We start from the raw sequence: 20714 nt of genomic DNA on the forward strand, positions 1-20714 counted from the left end.
AGAAAGTCATGGATTTGTAGATTTCGTGCCCTCCTTTGCGAATTCAAGCCAGAAAACCACGAAAATCGGCGAGAAATCGTCGTTTTGCATCGAAATATGCGGTTTTCTCTAAGAATTTTGATGATTTTGTGCGGAATTCTGCTGTTTTCTTGCAATTCAGCCGTTGAATCTTGGTAAAAAGTGATGATTTTGTAGATTTCGTGCTCTTCTTTGCGAATTTAAGCCAGAATACAACGAAAATCAGCGAGAAATCGTCGTTTTGCATCGAAATATGCGGTTTTCTCTAAGAATTTTGACAATTTCGTGCAGAATTCTGCTGTTTTCTTGCAACTCAGCCGTTAAATCTTGGTAAAAAGTCATGATTTTGTAGATTTTGTGCTCTTCTTTGCGAATTCAAGATAGAAAACAACGAAAATCAGCGAGAAATCGTCGTTTTGCATCAAAATATGCGGTTTTCTCTAAGAATTTTGATGATTTCGTGCAGAATTCTGCTGTTTTCTTGCAATTCAGCCGTAGAATCTTAGTAAAAAGTGATGATTTTGTAGATTTCGTGCTCTTCTTGGCGAATTCAAGCCAGAAAACAACGAAAATCGGCGAGAAATCGTTGTTTTGCATCGAAATATGCGGTTTTCTGTAAGAATTTTGATGATTTCGTGCAGAATTCTGCTGTTTTCTTGCAATTCAGCCGTTGAATCTTGGTAAAAAGTGATGATTTTGTAGATTTCGTGCTCTTCTTTGCGAATTCAAGCCAGAAAACAACGAAAATCGGCGAGAAATCGTCGTTTTGCATCGAAATATGCGGTTTTCTGTAAGAATTTTGATGATTTCATGCAGAATTCTGCTGTTTTCTTACAATTCAGCCGTAGAATCTTGGTAAAAAGTGATGATTTTGTAGATTTCGTGCTCTTCTTTGCGAATTCAAGCCAGAAAACAACGAAAATCGGCACGAAATCGTTGTTTTGCATCGAAATATGCGGTTTTCTGTAAGAATTTTGATGATTTCGTGCAGAATTTTGCTGTTTTCTTGCAATTCAGCCGTTGAATCTTGGTAAAAAGTCATGATTTTGTAGATTTCGTGCTCTTCTTTGCGAATTCAAGCCAGAAAACAACGAAAATCGGCGAGAAATCGTCGTTTTGCATCGAAAAATGCGGTTTTCTGTAAGAATTCTGATGATTTCGTGCAGAATTCTGCTGTTTTCTTGCAATTCAGCCGTTGAATCTTGGTAAAAATCATGATTTTGTAGATTCCGTGCTCTTCTTTGCGAATTCAAGATAGAAAACAACGAAAATCAGCGAGAAATCGTCGTTTTGCATCGAAATATGCGGTTTTCTCTAAGAATTTTGATGATTTCGTGCAGAATTCTGCTGTTTTCTTGCAATTCAGCCGTTGAATCTTGGTAAAAAGTGATGATTTTGTAGATTTCGTGCTCTTCTTTGCGAATTCAAGCCAGAAAACAACGAAAATCGGCGAGAAATCGTCGTTTTGCATCGAAATATGCGGTTTTCTCTAAGAATTTTGACGATTTCGTGCAGAATTCTGCTGTTTACTTGCAATTCAGCCGTTGAATCTTGGTAAAAAGTCATGATTTTGTAGATTTCGTGCTCTTCTTTGCGAATTCAAGATAGAAAACAACGAAAATCAGCGAGAAATCGTCGTTTTGCATCGAAATATGCGGTTTTCTCTAAGAATTTTGATGATTTCATGCAGAATTCTGCTGTTTTCTTGCAATTCAGCCGTTGAATCTTGGTAAAAAGTCATGATTTTGTAGATTTCGTGCTCTTCTTTGCGAATTCAAGCCAGAAAACAACGAAAATCGGCGAGAAATCGTCGTTTTGCATCGAAATATGCGGTTTTCTGTAAGAATTTTGATGATTTCGTGCAGAATTCTGCTGTTTTCTTGCAATTCAGCCGTTGAATCTTGGTAAAAAGTCATGATTTTGTAGATTTCGTGCTCTTCTTTGCGAATTCAAGCCAGAAAACAACGAAAATCGGCGAGAAATCGTCGTTTTGCATCGAAATATGCGGTTTTCTGTAAGAATTTTGATGATTTCGTGCAGAATTCTGCTGTTTTCTTGCAATTCAGCCGTTGAATCTAGGTAAAAAGTCATGATTTTGTAGATTTCGTGCTCTTCTTGGCGAATTCAAGATAGAAAACAACGAAAATCGGCGATAAATCGTTGTTTTGCATCGAAATATGCAGTTTTCTCTAAGAATTTTGATGATTTCGTGCAGAATTCTGTTGTTTTCTTGCAATTCAGCCGTTGAATCTTGGTAAAAAGTCATGATTTTGTAGATTTCGTGCTCTTCTTTGCGAATTCAAGCCAGAAAACAACGAAAATCGGCGAGAAATCGTCGATTTGCATCGAAAAATGCGGTTTTCTGTAAGAATTTTGATGATTTCGTGCAGAATTCTGCGGTTTTCCTGCAATTCAGCCGTTGAATCTTGGTAAAAAGTCATGATTTTGTAGATTTCGTGCTCTTCTTTCCGAAATTCAAGCCAGAAAACAACGAAAATCGGCGAGAAATCGTCGTTTTGCATCGAAATATGCGGTTTTCTCTAAGAATTTTGATGATTTCATGCAGAATTCTGCTGTTTTCTTGCAATTCAGCCGTTGAATCTTGGTAAAAAGTCATGATTTTGTAGATTTCGTGCTCTTCTTTGCGAATTCAAGCCAGAAAACAACGAAAATCGGCGAGAAATCGTCGTTTTGCATCGAAATATGCGGTTTTCTGTAAGAATTTTGATGATTTCGTGCAGAATTCTGCTGTTTTCTTGCAATTCAGCCGTTGAATCTTGGTAAAAAGTCATGATTTTGTAGATTTCGTGCTCTTCTTTGCGAATTCAAGCCAGAAAACAACGAAAATCGGCGAGAAATCGTCGTTTTGCATCGAAATATGCGGTTTTCTGTAAGAATTTTGATGATTTCGTGCAGAATTCTGCTGTTTTCTTGCAATTCAGCCGTTGAATCTAGGTAAAAAGTCATGATTTTGTAGATTTCGTGCTCTTCTTGGCGAATTCAAGATAGAAAACAACGAAAATCGGCGATAAATCGTTGTTTTGCATCGAAATATGCAGTTTTCTCTAAGAATTTTGATGATTTCGTGCAGAATTCTGTTGTTTTCTTGCAATTCAGCCGTTGAATCTTGGTAAAAAGTCATGATTTTGTAGATTTCGTGCTCTTCTTTGCGAATTCAAGCCAGAAAACAACGAAAATCGGCGAGAAATAATCGTTTTGCATTAAAATATGCGGTTTTCTGTAAGAATTTTGATGATTTCGTGCAGAATTCTGCTGTTTTCTTGCAATTCAGCCGTAGAATCTTGGTAAAAAGTGTTGATTTTGTAGATTTCGTGCTCTTCTTTGCGAATTCAAGCCAGAAAACAACGAAAATCGGCGAGAAATCATCGTTTTGCATCGAAATATGCGGTTTTCTGTAAGAATTTTGATGATTTCGTGCAGAATTCTGCTGTTTTCTTGCAATTCAGCCGTTGAATCTTGGTAAAAAGTTATGATTTTGTAGATTTCGTGCTCTTCTTTGCGAATTCAAGCCAAAAAACAACGAAAATCGGCGAGAAATCGTCGTTTTGCATCGAAAAATGCGGTTTTCTGTAAGAATTTTGATGATTTCGTGCAGAATTCTGCTGTTTTCTTGCAATTGAGCCGTTGAATCTTGGTAAAAAGTCATGATTTTGTAGATTTCGTGCTCTTCTTTGCGAATTCAAGCCAGAAAACTACGAAAATCGGCGAGAAATCGTCGTTTTGCATCGAAATATGCGGTTTTCTCTAAGAATTTTGATGATTTTGTGCAGAATTCTGCTGTTTTCTTGCAATTCAGCCGTTGAATCTTGGTAAAAAGTGATGATTTTGTAGATTTCGTGCTCTTCTTTGCAAATTCAAGCCAGAAAACAACGAAAATCGGCGAGAAATCGTCGTTTTGCATCGAAATATGCGGTTTTCTCTAAGAATTTTGATGATTTCGTGCGGAATTCTGCTGTTTTCTTGCAATTCAGCCGTTGAATCTTGGTAAAAAGTGATGATTTTGTAGATTTCGTGCTCTTCTTTGCGAATTCAAGCCAGAAAACAACGAAAATCGGCGAGAAATCGTCGTTTTGCATCGGAATATGCGGTTTTCTCTATGAATTTTGATGATTTCGTGCAGAATTCTGCTGTTTTCTTGCAATTCAGCCGTTGAATCTTGGTAACAAGTCATGATTTTGTAGATTTCGTGCTCTTCTTTGCGAATTCAAGCCAGAAAACAACGAAAATCGGCGAGAAATCGTTGTTTTGCATCGAAATATGCGGTTTTCTGTAAGAATTTTGATGATTTCGTGCAGAATTCTGCTGTTTTCTTGCAATTCAGCCGTTGAATCTTGGTAAAAAGTTATGATTTTAGAGATTTCGTGCTCTTCTTTGCGAATTCAAGCCAGAAAACAACGAAAATCGGCGAGAAATCGTCGTTTTGCATCGAAAAATGCGGTTTTCTGTAAGAATTTTGATGATTTCGTGCAGAATTCTGCTGTTTTCTTGCAATTCAGCCGTTGAATCTTGGTAAAAAGTCATGATTTTGTAGATTTCGTGCTCTTCTTTGCGAATTCAAGCCAGAAAACAACGAAAATCGGCGAGAAATCGTCGTTTTGCATCGAAATATGCGGATTTCTCTAAGAATTTTGATGATTTCGTGCAGAATTCTGCTGTTTTCTTGCAATTCAGCCGTTGAATCTTGGTAAAAAGTGATGATTTTGTAGATTTCGTGTTCTTCTTTGCAAATTCAAGCCAGAAAACAACGAAAATCGGCGAGAAATCGTCGTTTTGCATCGAAATATGCGGTTTTCTCTATGAATTTTGATGATTTCGTGCAGAATTCTGCTGTTTTCTTGCAATTTAGCCGTTGAATCTTGGTAAAAAGTCATGATTTTGTAGATTTCGTGCTCTTCTTTGCGAATTCAAGCCAGAAAACAACGAAAATCGGCGAGAAATCGTCGTTTTGCATCGAAATATGCGGTTTTCTGTAAGAATTTTGATGATTTCGTGCAGAATTCTGCTGTTTTCTTGCAATTCAGCCGTTGAATCTTGGTAAAAAGTCATGATTTTCTAGATTTCGTGCTCTTCTTTGCAAATTCATGCCAGAAAACAACGAAAATCGGCGAGAAATCGTCGTTTTGCATCGAAAAATGCGGTTTTCTCTAAGAATTTTGATGATTTCGTGCAGAATTCTGCTGTTTTCTTGCAATTTAGCCGTTGAATCTTGGTAAAAAGTCATGATTTTGTAGATTTCGTGCTCTTCTTTGCGAATTCAAGCCAGAAAACAACGAAAATCGGCGAGAAATCGTCGTTTTGCATCGAAATATGCGGTTTTCTGTAAGAATTTTGATGATTTCGTGCAGAATTCTGCTGTTTTCTTGCAATTCAGCCGTTGAATCTTGGTAAAAAGTCATGATTTTGTAGATTTCGTGCTCTTCTTTGCAAATTCATGCCAGAAAACAACGAAAATCGGCGAGAAATCGTCGTTTTGCATCGAAAAATGCGGTTTTCTGTAAGAATTTTGATGATTTCGTGCAGAATTCTGCTGTTTTCTTGCAATTCAGCCGTAGAATCTTGGTAAAAAGTGATTATTTTGTAGATTTCGTGCTCTTCTTTGCGAATTCAAGCCAGAAAACAACGAAAATCGTCGAGAAATCGTCGTTTTGCATCGAAATATGCGGTTTTCTGTAAGAATTTTGATGATTTCGTGCAGAATTCTGCTGTTTTCTTGCAATTCAGCCGTAGAATTTTGGTAAAAAGTGATGATTTTGTAGATTTCGTGCTCTTCTTTGCGAATTCAAGCCAGAAAACAACGAAAATCGGCGAGAAATCGTTGTTTTGCATCGAAATATGCGGTTTTCTGTAAGAATTTTGATGATTTCGTGCAGAATTCTGCTGTTTTCTTGCAATTCAGCCGTTGAATCTTGGTAAAAAGTTATGATTTTGTAGATTTCGTGCTCTTCTTTGCGAATTTAAGCCAGAAAACAACGAAAATCAGCGAGAAATCGTCGTTTTGCCTCGAAATATGCGGTTTTCTCTAAGAATTTTGATGATTTCGTGCAGAATTCTGCTGTTTTCTTGCAATTCAGCAGTTAAATCTTGGTAAAAAGTCATGATTTTGTAGATTTCGTGCTCTTCTTTGCAAATTCATGCCAGAAAACAACGAAAATCGCCGAGAAATCGTCGTTTTGCATCGAAATATGCGGTTTTCTGAAAAAATTTTGATGATTTCGTGCAGAATTCTGCTGTTTTCTTGCAATTCAGCCGTTGAATCTTGGTAAAAAGTCATGATTTTGTAGATTTCGTGCTCTTCTTTGCGAATTCAAGCCAGAAAACAACGAAAATCGGCGAGAAATCGTCGATTTGCATCGAAAAATGCGGTTTTCTGTAAGAATTTTGATGATTTCGTGCAGAATTCTGCGGTTTTCCTGCAATTCAGCCGTTGAATCTTGGTAAAAAATCATGATTTTGTAGATTTCGTGCTCTTCTTTGCGAATTCAAGCCAGAAAACAACGAAAATCGGCGAGAAATCGTCGTTTTGCATCGAAATATGCGGTTTTCTGTAAGAATTTTGATGATTTCGTGCAGAATTCTGCTGTTTTCTTGCAATTCAGCCGTTGAATCTTGGTAAAAAGTCATGACTTTGTAGATTTCGTGCTCTTCTTTGCAAATTCAAGCCAGAAAACAACGAAAATCGGCGAGAAATCATCGTTTTGCATCGAAATATGCGGTTTTCTCTAAGAATTTTGATGATTTCGTGCAGAATTCTGCTGTTTTCTTGCAATTCAGCCGTAGAATCTTGGTAAAAAGTGATGATTTTGTAGATTTCGTGCTCTTCTTTGCGAATTCAAGCCAGAAAACAACGAAAATCGGCGAGAAATCGTTGTTTTGCATCGAAATATGCGGTTTTCTGTAAGAATTTTGATGATTTCGTGCAGAATTCTGCTGTTTTCTTGCAATTCAGCCGTTGAATCTTGGTAAAAAGTTATGATTTTGTAGATTTCGTGCTCTTCTTTGCGAATTCAAGCCAGAAAACAACGAAAATCGGCGAGAAATCGTCGTTTTGCATCGAAAAATGCGGTTTTCTGGAAGAATTTTGATGATTTCGTGCAGAATTCTGCTGTTTTCTTGCAATTGAGCCGTTGAATCTTGGTAAAAAGTCATGATTTTGTAGATTTCGTGCTCTTCTTTGCGAATTCAAGCCAGAAAACTACGAAAATCGGCGAGAAATCGTCGTTTTGCATCGAAATATGCGGTTTTCTCTAAGAATTTTGATGATTTGGTGCAGAATTCTGCTGTTTTCTTGCAATTCAGCCGTTGAATCTTGGTAAAAAGTGATGATTTTGTAGATTTCGTGCTCTTCTTTGCGAATTCAAGCCAGAAAACAACGAAAATCGGCGAGAAATCGTCGTTTTGCATCGAAATATGCGGTTTTCTCTAAGAATTTTGATGATTTCGTGCAGAATTCTGCTGTTTTCTTGCAATTCAGCCGTTGAATCTTGGTAAAAAGTCATGATTTTGTAGATTTCGTGCTCTTCTTTGCGAATTCAAGCCAGAAAACAACGAAAATCGGCGAGAAATCGTCGTTTTGCATCGAAATATGCGGTTTTCTCTAAGAATTTTGATGATTTCGTGCAGAATTCTGCTGTTTTCTTGCAATTCAGCCGTTGAATCTTGGTAAAAAGTGATGATTTTGTAGATTTCGTGTTCTTCATTGCGAATTCAAGCCAGAAAACAACGAAAATCGGCGAGAAATCGTCGTTTTGCATCGAAATATGCGGTTTTATGTAAGAATTTTGATGATTTCGTGCAGAATTCTGCTGTTTTCTTGCAATTCAGCCGTTGAATCTTGGTGAAAAGTCATGATTTTGTAGATTTCGTGCTCTTCTTTGCAAATTCATGCCAGAAAACAACGAAAATCGGCGAGAAATCGTCGTTTTGCATCGAAAAATGCGGTTTTCTGTAAGAATTTTGATGATTTCGTGCAGAATTCTGCTGTTTTCTTGCAATTCAGCCGTAGAATCTTGGTAAAAAGTGATGATTTTGTAGATTTCGTGCTCATCTTTGCAAATTCAAGCCAGAAAACAACGAAAATCGGCGAGAAATCGTTGTTAAGCGTCGAAATATGCTGTTTTCTGTAAGAATTTTGATGATTTCGTGCAGAATTCTGCTGTTTTCTTGCAATTCAGCCGTAGAATCTTGGTAAAAAGTGATGATTTTGTAGATTTCGTGCTCTTCTTTGCGAATTCAAGCCAGAAAACAACGAAAATCGTCGAGAAATCGTCGTTTTGCATCGAAATATGCGGTTTTCTGTAAGAATTTTGATGATTTCGTGCAGAATTCTGCTGTTTTCTTGCAATTCAGCCGTAGAATCTTGGTAAAAAGTGATGATTTTGTAGATTTCGTGCTCTTCTTTGCGAATTCAAGCCAGAAAACAACGAAAGAAATCGTTGTTTTGCATCGAAATATGCGGTTTTCTGTAAGAATTTTGATGATTTCGTGCAGAATTCTGCTGTTTTCTTTCAATTCAGCCGTTGAATCTTGGTAAAAAGTTATGATTTTGTAGATTTCGTGCTCTTCTTTGCGAATTCAAGCCAGAAAACAACGAAAATCGGCGAGAAATCGTCGTTTTGCATCGAAATATGCGGTTTTCTCTAAGAATTTTGACGATTTCGTGCAGAATTCTGCTGTTTACTTGCAATTCAGCCGTTGAATCTTGGTAAAAAGTCATGATTTTGTAGATTTCGTGCTCTTCTTTGCGAATTCAAGATAGAAAACAACGAAAATCAGCGAGAAATCGTCGTTTTGCATCGAAATATGCGGTTTTCTCTAAGAATTTTGATGATTTCGTGCAGAATTCTGCTGTTTTCTTGCAATTTAGCCGTTGAATCTTGGTAAAAAGTCATGATTTTGTAAATTTCGTGCTCTTCTTTGCAAATTCAAGCCAGAAAACAACGAAAATCGGCGAGAAATCGTTGTTTTGCATCGAAATATGCGGTTTTCTGTAAGAATTTTGATGATTTCGTGCAGAATTCTGCTGTTTTCTTGCAATTCAGCCGTTGAATCTTGGTAAAAAGTTATGATTTTGTAGATTTCGTGCTCTTCTTTGCGAATTCAAGTCAGAAAACAACGAAAATCGGCGAGAAATCGTCGTTTTGCATCGAAAATTGCGGTTTTCTGTAAGAATTTTGATGATTTCGTGCAGAATTCTGCTGTTTTCTTGCAATTCAGCTGTTGAATCTTGGTAAAAAGTGATGATTTTGTAGATTTCGTGTTCTTCTTTGCGAATTCAAGCCAGAAAACAACGAAAATCGGCGAGAAATCGTCGTTTTGCATCGAAATATGCGGTTTTCTCTATGAATTTTGATGATTTCGTGCAGAATTCTGCTGTTTTCTTGCAATTTAGCCGTTGAGTCTTGGTAAAAAGTCATGATTTTGTAGATTTCGTGCTCATCTTTGCGAATTCAAGCCAGAAAACAACGAAAATCGGCGAGAAATCGTCGTTTTGCATCGAAATATGCGGTTTTCTGTAAGAATTTTGATGATTTCGTGCAGAATTCTGCTGTTTTCTTGCAATTCAGCCGTTGAATCTTGGTAAAAAGTCATGATTTTGTAGATTTCGTGCTCTTCTTTGCAAATTCATGCCAGAAAACAACGAAAATCGGCGAGAAATCGTCGTTTTGCATCGAAAAATGCGGTTTTCTGTCAGAATTTTGATGATTTCGTGCAGAATTCTGCTGTTTTCTTTCAATTCAGCCGTTGAATCTTGGTAAAAAGTTATGATTTTGTAGATTTCGTGCTCTTCTTTGCGAATTCAAGCCAGAAAACAAAGAAAATCGGCGAGAAATCGTCGTTTTGCATCGAAATATGCGGTTTTCTCTAAGAATTTTGACGATTTCGTGCAGAATTCTGCTGTTTACTTGCAATTCAGCCGTTGAATCTTGGTAAAAAGTCATGATTTTGTAGATTTCGTGCTCTTCTTTGCGAATTCAAGATAGAAAACAACGAAAATCAGCGAGAAATCGTCGTTTTGCATCGAAATATGCGGTTTTCTCTAAGAATTTTGATGATTTCGTGCAGAATTCTGCTGTTTTCTTGCAATTTAGCCGTTGAATCTTGGTAAAAAGTCATGATTTTGTAAATTTCGTGCTCTTCTTTGCAAATTCAAGCCAGAAAACAACGAAAATCGGCGAGAAATCGTTGTTTTGCATCGAAATATGCGGTTTTCTGTAAGAATTTTGATGATTTCGTGCAGAATTCTGCTGTTTTCTTGCAATTCAGCCGTTGAATCTTGGTAAAAAGTTATGATTTTGTAGATTTCGTGCTCTTCTTTGCGAATTCAAGTCAGAAAACAACGAAAATCGGCGAGAAATCGTCGTTTTGCATCGAAAATTGCGGTTTTCTGTAAGAATTTTGATGATTTCGTGCAGAATTCTGCTGTTTTCTTGCAATTCAGACGTTGAATCTTGGTAAAAAGTGATGATTTTGTAGATTTCGTGCTCTTCTTTGCGAATTCAAGCCAGAAAACAACGAAAATCGGCGAGAAATCGTCGTTTTGCATCGAAATATGCGGTTTTCTCTATGAATTTTGATGATTTCGTGCAGAATTCTGCTGTTTTCTTGCAATTTAGCCGTTGAGTCTTGGTAAAAAGTCATGATTTTGTAGATTTCGTGCTCTTCTTTGCGAATTCAAGCCAGAAAACAACGAAAATCGGCGAGAAATCGTCGTTTTGCATCGAAATATGCGGTTTTCTGTAAGAATTTTGATGATTTCGTGCAGAATTCTGCTGTTTTCTTGCAATTCAGCCGTTGAATCTTGGTAAAAAGTCATGATTTTGTAGATTTCGTGCTCTTCTTTGCAAATTCATGCCAGAAAACAACGAAAATCGGCGAGAAATCGTCGTTTTGCATCGAAAAATGCGGTTTTCTGTCAGAATTTTGATGATTTCGTGCAGAATTCTGCTGTTTTCTTGAAATTCAGCCGTAGAATCTTGGTAAAAAATGATGATTTTGTAGATTTCGTGCTCATCTTTGCAAATTCAAGCCAGAAAACAACGAAAATCGGCGAGAAATCGTTGTTATGCGTCGAAATATGCTGTTTTCTGTAAGAATTTTGATGATTTCGTGCAGAATTTTGCTGTTTTCTTGCAATTCAGCCGTAGAATCTTGGTAAAAAGTGATGATTTTGTAGATTTCGTGCTCTTCTTTGCGAATTCAAGCCAGAAAACAACGAAAATCGTCGAGAAATCGTCGTTTTGCATCGAAATATGCGGTTTTCTGTAAGAATTTTGATGATTTCGTGCAGAATTCTGCTGTTTTCTTGCAATTCAGCCGTAGAATCTTGGTAAAAAGTGATGATTTTGTAGATTTCGTGCTCTTCTTTGCGAATTCAAGCCAGAAAACAACGAAAATCGGCGAGAAATCGTTGTTTTGCATCGAAATATGCGGTTTTCTGTAAGAATTTTGATGATTTCGTGCAGAATTCTGCTGTTTTCTTGCAATTCAGCCGTTGAATCTTGGTAAAAAGTTATGATTTTGTAGATTTCGTGCTCTTCTTTGCGAATTCAAGCCAGAAAACAACGAAAATCGGCGAGAAATCGTCGTTTTGCATCGAAATATGCGGTTTTCTCTAAGAATTTTGACGATTTCGTGCAGAATTCTGCTGTTTACTTGCAATTCAGCCGTTGAATCTTGGTAAAAAGTCATGATTTTGTAGATTTCGTGCTCTTCTTTGCGAATTCAAGATAGAAAACAACGAAAATCAGCGAGAAATCGTCGTTTTGCATCGAAATATGCGGTTTTCTCTAAGAATTTTGATGATTTCGTGCAGAATTCTGCTGTTTTCTTGCAATTCAGCCGTTGAATCTTGGTAAAAAGTCATGATTTTGTAGATTTCGTGCTCTTCTTTGCAAATTCATGCCAGAAAACAACGAAAATCGGCGAGAAATCGTCGTTTTGCATCGAAATATGCGGTTTTCTGTAAGAATTTTGATGATATCGTGCAGAATTCTGCTGTTTTCTTGCAATTCAGCCGTTGAATCTTGGTAAAAAGTCTCGATTTTGTAGATTTCATGCTCTTCTTTGCAAATTCAAGCGAGAAAACAACGAAAATCGGCGAGAAATCGTCGTTTTGCATCGAAATATGCGGTTTTCTGTAAGAATTTTGATGATTTCGTGCAGAATTCTGCTGTTTTCTTGCAATTCAACCGTTGAATCTAGGTAAAAAGTCATGATTTTGTAGATTTCGTGCTCTTCTTTGCGAATTCAAGCCAGAAAACAACGAAAATCGGCGAGAAATCGTCGTTTTGCATCGAAATATGCGGTTTTCTCTAAGAATTTTGATGATTTCGTGCAAAATTCTGCTGTTTTCTTGCAATTCAGGTGTTGAATCTTGGTAAAAACTGATGATTTTGTAGATTTCGTGCTCTTCTTTGCGAATTCGAGCCAGAAAACAACGAAAATCGGCGAGAAATCGTCGTTTTGCATCGAAATATGCGGTTTTCTCTAAGAATTTTGATGATTTCGTGCAGAATTCTGCTGTTTTCTTGCAATTCAGCCGTTGAATCTTGGTAAAAAGTGATGATTTTGTAGATTTCGTGCTCTTCTTTGCGAATTCAAGCCAGAAAACAACGAAAATCGGCGAAAAATCGTCGTTTTGCATCGAAATATGCGGTTTTCTGTAAGAATTTTGATGATTTCGTGCAGAATTCTGCTGTTTTCTTGCAATTCAGCCGTTGAATCTTGGTAAAAAGTCATGATTTTGTAGATTTCGTGCTCTTCTTTGCGAATTCAAGCGAGAAAACAACGAAAATCGGCGAGAAATCGTTGTTTTGCATCGAAATATGCGGTTTTCTGTCAGAATTTTGATGATTTCGTGCAGAATTCTGCTGGTTTCTTGCAATTCAGCTGTTGAATCTAGGTAAAAAGTCATGATTTTGTAGATTTCGTGCTCTTCTTGGCGAATTCAAGATAGAAAACAACGAAAATCGGCGAGAAATCGTCGTTTCGCATCGAAATATGCGGTTTTCTGTAAGAATTTTGATGATTTCGTGCAGAATTCTGCTGTTTTCTTGCAATTCAGCCGTAGAATCTTGGAAAAATGTGATGATTTTGTAGATTTCGTGCTCTTCTTTGCGAATTCAAGCCAGAAAACAACGAAAATCGGCGAGAAATCGTTGTTTTGCATCGAAATATGCGGTTTTCTGTAAGAATTTTGATGATTTCGTGCAGAATTCTGCTGTTTTCTTGCAATTCAGCCGTTGAATCTAGGTAAAAGTCATGATTTTGTAGATTTCGTGCTCTTCTTGGCGAATTCAAGATAGAAAACAACGAAAATCGGCGAGAAATCGTTGTTTTGCATCGAAATATGCGGTTTTCTGTAAGAATTTTGATGATTTCGTGCAGAATTCTGCTGTTTTCTTGCAATTCTGCCGTTGAATTTTGGTAAAAAGACATGATATTGTAGATTTCGTGCACTTCTTTGCGAATTCAAGCCAGAAAACAACGAAAATCGGCGAGAAATAATCGTTTTGCATCGAAATATGCGGTTTTCTGTAAGAATTTTGATGATTTTCGTGCAGAATTCTGCTGTTTTCTTGCAATTCAGCCGTTGAATCTTGGTAAAAAGTCATGATTTTGTAGATTCCGTGCTCTTCTTTGCGAATTCAAGCCAGAAAACCACGAAAATCGGCGAGAAATCGTCGTTTTGCATCGAAATATGCGGTTTTCTCTAAGAATTTTGATGATTTCGTGCAGAATTCTGCTGTTTTCTTGCAATTCAGCCGTTGAATCTTGGTAAAAAGTGATGATTTTGTAGATTTCGTGCTCTTCTTTGCAAATTCAAGCCAGAAAACAACGAAAATCGGCGAGAAATCGTCGTTTTGCATCGAAATATGCGGTTTTCTCTAAGAATTTTGATGATTTCGTGCAGAATTCTGCTGTTTTCTTGCAATTCAGCCGTTGAATCTTGGTAAAAAGTGATGATTTTGTTGATTTCGTGCTCTTCTTTGCGAATTCAAGCCAGAAAACAACGAAAATCGGCGAGAAATCGTTGTTTTGCATCGAAATATGCGGTTTTCTGTAAGAATTTTGATGATTTCGTGCAGAATTCTGCTGTTTTCTTGCAATTCAGCCGTTGAATCTTGGTAAAAAGTTATGATTTTGTAGATTTCGTGCTCTTCTTTGCGAATTCAAGCCAGAAAACAACGAAAATCGGCGAGAAATCGTCGTTTTGCATCGAAATATGCGGTTTTCTCTAAGAATTTTGACGATTTCGTGCAGAATTCTGCTGTTTACTTGCAATTCAGCCGTTGAATCTTGGTAAAAAGTCATGATTTTGTAGATTTCGTGCTCTTCTTTGCGAATTCAATATAGAAAACAACGAAAATCAGCGAGAAATCGTCGTTTTGCATCGAAATATGCGGTTTTCTCTAAGAATTTTGATGATTTCGTGCAGAATTCTGCTGTTTTCTTGCAATTCAGCCGTTGAATCTTGGTAAAAAGTGATGATTTTGTTGATTTCGTGCTCTTCTTTGCGAATTCAAGCCAGAAAACAACGAAAATCGGCGAGAAATCGTTGTTTTGCATCGAAATATGCGGTTTTCTGTAAGAATTTTGATGATTTCGTGCAGAATTCTGCTGTTTTCTTGCAATTCAGCCGTAGAATCTTGGTAAAAAGTGATGATTTTGTAGATTTCGTGCTCTTCTTTGCGAATTCAAGGCAGAAAACAACGAAAATCGGCGAGAAATCGTCGTTTTGCATCGAAATATGCGGTTTTCTGTAAGAATTTTGATGATTTCGTGCAGAATTCTGCTGTTTTCTTGCAATTCAGCCGTAGGATCTTGGTAAAAAGTAATGATTTTGTAGATTTCGTGCTCTTCTTTGCGAATTCAAGCCAGAAAACAACGAAAATCGGCAAGAAATCGTTGTTTTGCATCGAAATATGCGGTTTTCTGTAAGAATTTTGATGATTTCGTGCAGAATTCTGCTGTTTACTTGCAATTCAGCCGTTGAATCTTGGTAAAAAGTCATGATTTTGTAGATTTCGTGCTCTTCTTTGCGAATTCAATATAGAAAACAACGAAAATCAGCGAGAAATCGTCGTTTTGCATCGAAATATGCGGTTTTCTGTAAGAATTTTGATGATTTCGAGCAGAATTCTGCTGTTTTCTTGCAATTCCGCCGTTGAAAATTGGTAAAAAGTCATGATTTTGTAGATTTCGTGCTCTTCTTTGCGAATTCAAGCGAAAAAACAACGAAAATCGGCGAGAAATCGTCGTTTTGCATCGAAATATGCGGTTTTCTCTAAGAATTTTGATGATTTCGTGCAGAACTCTGCTGTTTTCTTGCAATTCAGCAGTTGAATCTTGGTAAAAAGTCATGATTTTGTAGATTTCGTGCTCTTCTTTGCGAATTCAAGCGAGAAAACAACGAAAATCGGCGAGAAATCGTCGTTTTGCATCGAAATATGCGGTTTTCTGTAAGAATTTTGATGATTTTGTGCAGAATTCTGCTGTTTTCTTGCAATTCAGCCGTTGAATCTAGGTAAAAAGTCATGATTTTATAGATTTCGTGCTCTTCTTGGCGAATTCAAGATAGAAAACAACGAAAATCGGCGAGAAATCGTTGTTTTGCATCGAAATATGCGGTTTTCTGTAAGAATTTTGATGATTTCGTGCAGAATTCTGCTTTTTCCTTGCAATTCAGCCGTTGAATCTTGGTAAAATGTCATGATTTTGTAGATTTCGTGCTCTTCTTTGCGAATTCAAGCCAGAAAACAACGAAAATCGGCGAGAAATCGTTGTTTTGCATCGAAATATGCGGTTTTCTGTAAGAATTTTGATGATTTCGTGCAGAATTCTGCTGTTTTCTTGCAATTCAGCCGTTGAATCTTGGTAAAAAGTTATGATTTTGTAGATTTCGTGCTCTTCTTTGCGAATTCAAGCCAGAAAACAACGAAAATCGGCGAGAAATCGTTGTTTTGCATCGAAATATGCGGTTTTCTGTAAGAATTTTGATGATTTCGTGCAGAATTCTGCTTTTTCCTTGCAATTCAGCCGTTGAATCTTGGTAAAATGTCATGATTTTGTAGATTTCGTGCTCTTCTTTGCGAATTCAAGCCAGAAAACCACGAAAATCGGCGAGAAATCGTCGTTTTGCATCAAAATATGCGGTTTTCTCTAAGAATTTTGATGATTTCGTGCAGAATTCTGCTGTTTTCTTGCAATTCAGCCGTTGAATCTTGGTAAAAAGTGATGATTTTGTAGATTTCGTGCTCTTCTTTGTGAATTCAAGCCAGAAAACAACGAAAATCGGCGAGAAATCGTCGTTTTGCATCGAAATATGCGGTTTTCTCTAAGAATTTTGATGATTTCGTGCAGAATTCTGCTGTTTTCTTGCAATTCAGCTGTTGAATCTTGGTAAAAAGTGATGATTTTGTAGATTTCGTGCTCTTCTTTGCGAATTCAAGCCAGAAAACAACGAAAATCGGCGAGAAATCGTTGTTTTGCATCGAAATATGCGGTTTTCTGTAAGAATTTTGATGATTTCGTTCAGAATTCTGCTGTTTTCTTGCAATTCAGCCGTTGAATCTTGGTAAAAAGTCATGATTTTGTTTTCTATCTTGAATTCGCAAAGAAGAGCACAAAATCTACAAAATCATGAATTTTTACCAAGATTCAACGGCTGAATTGCAAGAAAACAACAGAATTCTGCACGAAATCATCAAAATTCTTACAGAAAACCGCATATTTCGATGCAAAACGACGATTTCTCGCCGATTTTCGTTGTTTTCTGGCTTGAATTCGCAAAGAAGAGCACGAAATCTACAAAATCATGACTTTCTACCAAGATTCAACGGCTGAATTGCAAGAAAACAGCAGAATTCTGCACGAAATCATCAAAATTCTTAGAGAAAACTGCATATTTCGATGCAAAACAACGATTTCTCGCCGATTTTCGTTGTTTTCTATCTTGAATTTGCCAAGAAGAGCACGAAATCTACAAAATCATGACTTTTTACATAGATTCAACGGCTGAATTGCAAGAAAACAGCAGAATTCTGCACGAAATCATCAAAATTCTTACAGAAAACCGCATATTTCGATGCAAAACGACGATTTCTCGCCGATTTTCGTTGTTGTCTGGCTTGAATTCGCAAAGAAGAGCACGAAATCTACAAAATCATCACTTTTTACCAAGATTCAACGGCTGAATTGCATGAAAACAGCAGAATTCTGCACGAAATCATCAAAATTCTTAGAGAAAACTGCATATTTCGATGCAAAACAACGATTTCTCGCCGATTTTCGTTGTTTTCTATCTTGAATTTGCCAAGAAGAGCACGAAATCTACAAAATCATGACTTTTTACATAGATTCAACGGCTGAATTGCAAGAAAACAGCAGAATTCTGCACGAAATCATCAAAATTCTTACAGAAAACCGCATATTTCGATGCAAAACAACGATTTCTCGCCGATTTTCGTTGTTTTCAATCTTGAATTCGCCAAGAAGAGCACGAAATCTACAAAATCATGACTTTTTACCTAGATTCAACAGCTGAATTGCAAGAAAACAGCAGAATTCTGCACGAAATCATCAAAATTCTTACAGAAAACCGCATATTTCGATGCAAAACGACGATTTCTCGCCGATTTTCGTTGTTTTCTGGCTTGAATTCGCAAAGAAGAGCACGAAATCTACAAAATCATCACTTTTTACCAAGATTCAACGGCTGAATTGCATGAAAACAGCAGAATTCTGCACGAAATCATCAAAATTCTTAGAGAAAACTGCATATTTCGATGCAAAACAACGATTTCTCGCCGATTTTCGTTGTTTTCTATCTTGAATTCGCCAAGAAGAGCACGAAATCTACAAAATCATGACTTTTTACCTAGATTCAACGGCTGAATTGCAAGAAAACAGCAGAATTCTGCACGAAATCATCAAAATTCTTACAGAAAACCGCATATTTCGATGCAAGACGACGATTTCTCGCCGATTTTCGTTGTTTTCTGGCTTGAATTCGCAAAGAAGAGCACGAAATCTACAAAATCATGACTTTTTACCAAGATTCAACGGCTGAATTGCAAGAAAACAGCAGAATTCTGCACGAAATCATCAAAATTCTTACAGAAAACCGCATATTTCGATGCAAAACAACGATTTCTCGCCGATTTTCGTTGTTTTCTATCTTGAATTCGCCAAGAAGAGCAGGAAATCTACAAAATTATGACTTTTTACCTAGATTCAACGGCTCAATTGCAAGAAAACAGCAGAATTCTGCACGAAATCATCAAAATTCTTACAGAAAACCGCATATCTCGATGCAAAACGACGATCTCTCGCCGATTTTCGTTCTTTTCTGGTTTGAATTCGCAAAGAAGAGCACGAAATCTACAAAATCATGACTTTTTACATAGATTCAACGGCTGAATTGCAAGAAAACAGCAGAATTCTGCACGAAATCATCAAAATTCTTACAGAAAACCGCATATTTCGATGCAGAACAACGATTTCTCGCCGATTTTCGTTGTTTTCTATCTTAAATTCGCCTAGAAGAGCACGAAATCTACAAAATCATGACTTTTTACCTAGATTCAACGGCTGAATTGCAAGAAAACAGCAGAATTCTGCACGAAATCATCAAAATTCTTACAGATAACCGCATATTTCGATGCAAAACAACGATTTCTGTAAGAATTTTGATGATTTCGTGCAGAATTCTGCTGTTTTCTTGCAATTCAGCCGTTGAATCTTGGTAAAAAGTCATGATTTTGTAGATTTCGTGCTCTTCTTTGCGAATTCAAGCCAGAAAACAACGAAAATCGGCGAGAAATCGTCGTTTTGCATCGAAATATGCGGTTTTCTCTAAGAATTTTGATGATTTTGTGCAGAATTCTGCTGTTTTCTTGCAATTCAGCCGTTGAATCTTGGTAAAAAGTGATGATTTTGTAGATTTCGTGCTCTTCTTTGCGAATTCAAGCCAGAAAACAACGAAAATCAGCGAGAAATCGTCGTTTTGCATCGAAATATGCGGTTTTCTCTAAGAATTTTGACAATTTCGTGCAGAATTCTGCTGTTTTCTTGCAATGCAGCCGTTGAATCTTGGTAAAAAGTCATGATTTTGTAGATTTCGTGCTCTTCTTTGCGAATTCAAGATAGAAAACAACGAAAATCAGCGAGAAATCGTCGTTTTGCATCGAAATATGCGGTTTTCTCTTAGAATATTGATGATTTCGTGCAGAATTCTGCTGTTTTCTTGCAACTCAGCCGTTGAATCTTGGTAAAAAGTCATGATTTTGTAGATTTCGTGCTCTTCTTTGCGAATTCATGCCAGAAAACAACGAAAATTGGCGAGAAATCGTCGTTTTGCATCGAAATATGCGGCTTTCTGTAAGAATTTTGATGATTTCGTGCAGAATTCTGCTGTTTTCTTGCAATTCAGCCGTTGAATCTTGGTAAAAAGTCATGATTTTGTAGATTTCGTGCTCTTCTTTGCGAATTCAAGAAAGAAAACAACGAAAATCGGCGAGAAATCATCGTTTTGCATCGAAATATGCGGTTTTCTGTAAGAATTTTGATGATTTCGTGCAGAATTCTGCTGTTTTCTTGCAATTCAGCCGTTGAATTTAGGTAAAAAGTCATGATTTTGTAGATTTCGTGCTCTTCTTGGCGAATTCAAGATAGAAAACAACGAAAATCGGCGAGAAATCGTTGTTTTGTATCGAAATATGCAGTTTTCTCTAAGAATTTTGATGATTTCGTGCAGAATTCTGCTGTTTTCTTGCAATTCAGCCGTTGAATCTTGGTAAAAAGTCAGGATTTTGTAGATTTCGTGCTCTTCTTTGCAAATTCATGCCAGAAAACAACGAAAATTGGCGAGAAATCGTCGTTTTGCATCGAAATATGCGATTTTCTGTTAGAATTTTGATGATTTCGTGCAGAATTCTGCTGTTTTCTTGCAATTCAGCCGTAGAATCTTGGTAAAAAGTGATGATTTTCTAGATTTCGTGCTCTTCTTTGCGAATTCAAGCCAGAAAACAACGAAAATCGGCGAGAAATCGTTGTTTTGCATCGAAATATGCGGTTTTCTGTGAGAATTTTGATGATTTCGTGCAGAATTCTGCTGTTTTCTTGCAATTCAGCCGTTGAATCTTGGTAAAAAGTCATGATTTTGTAGATTTCGTGCTCTTCTTTGCGAATTCAAGCCAGAAAACAACGAAAATCGGCGAAAAATCGTCGTTTTGCATCGAAATATGCGGTTTTCTGTAAGAATTTTGATGATTTCGTGCAGAATTCTGCTGTTTTCTTGCAATTCAGCCGTTGAATTTTGGTAAAAAGTTATGATTTTGTAGATTCCGTGCTCTTCTTTGCGAATTCAAGCCAGAAAACAACGAAAATCGGCGAGAAATCGTCGTTTTGCATCGAAAAATGCGGTTTTCTGTAAGAATTTTGATGATTTCGTGCAGAATTCTGCTGTTTTCTTGCAATTCAGCCGTTGAATCTTGGTAAAAAGTGATGATTTTGTAGATTTCGTGCTCTTCTTTGCGAATTCAAGCCAGAAAAGAATGAAAATCGGCGAGAAATCCTCGTTTTGCATCGAAATATGCGGTTTTCTCTAAGAATTTTGATGATTTCGTGCAGAATTCTGCTGTTTTCTTGCAATTCAGCCGTTGAATTTTGGTAAA

The sequence above is a fragment of the Gnatocerus cornutus genome, unplaced genomic scaffold (genome assembly GCF_029298725.1).
Source record: "Gnatocerus cornutus isolate USDA-ARS CGAHR unplaced genomic scaffold, icGnaCorn1.1 ctg00000043.1, whole genome shotgun sequence".
Taxonomy (NCBI): Eukaryota; Metazoa; Arthropoda; class Insecta; order Coleoptera; family Tenebrionidae; genus Gnatocerus; species Gnatocerus cornutus.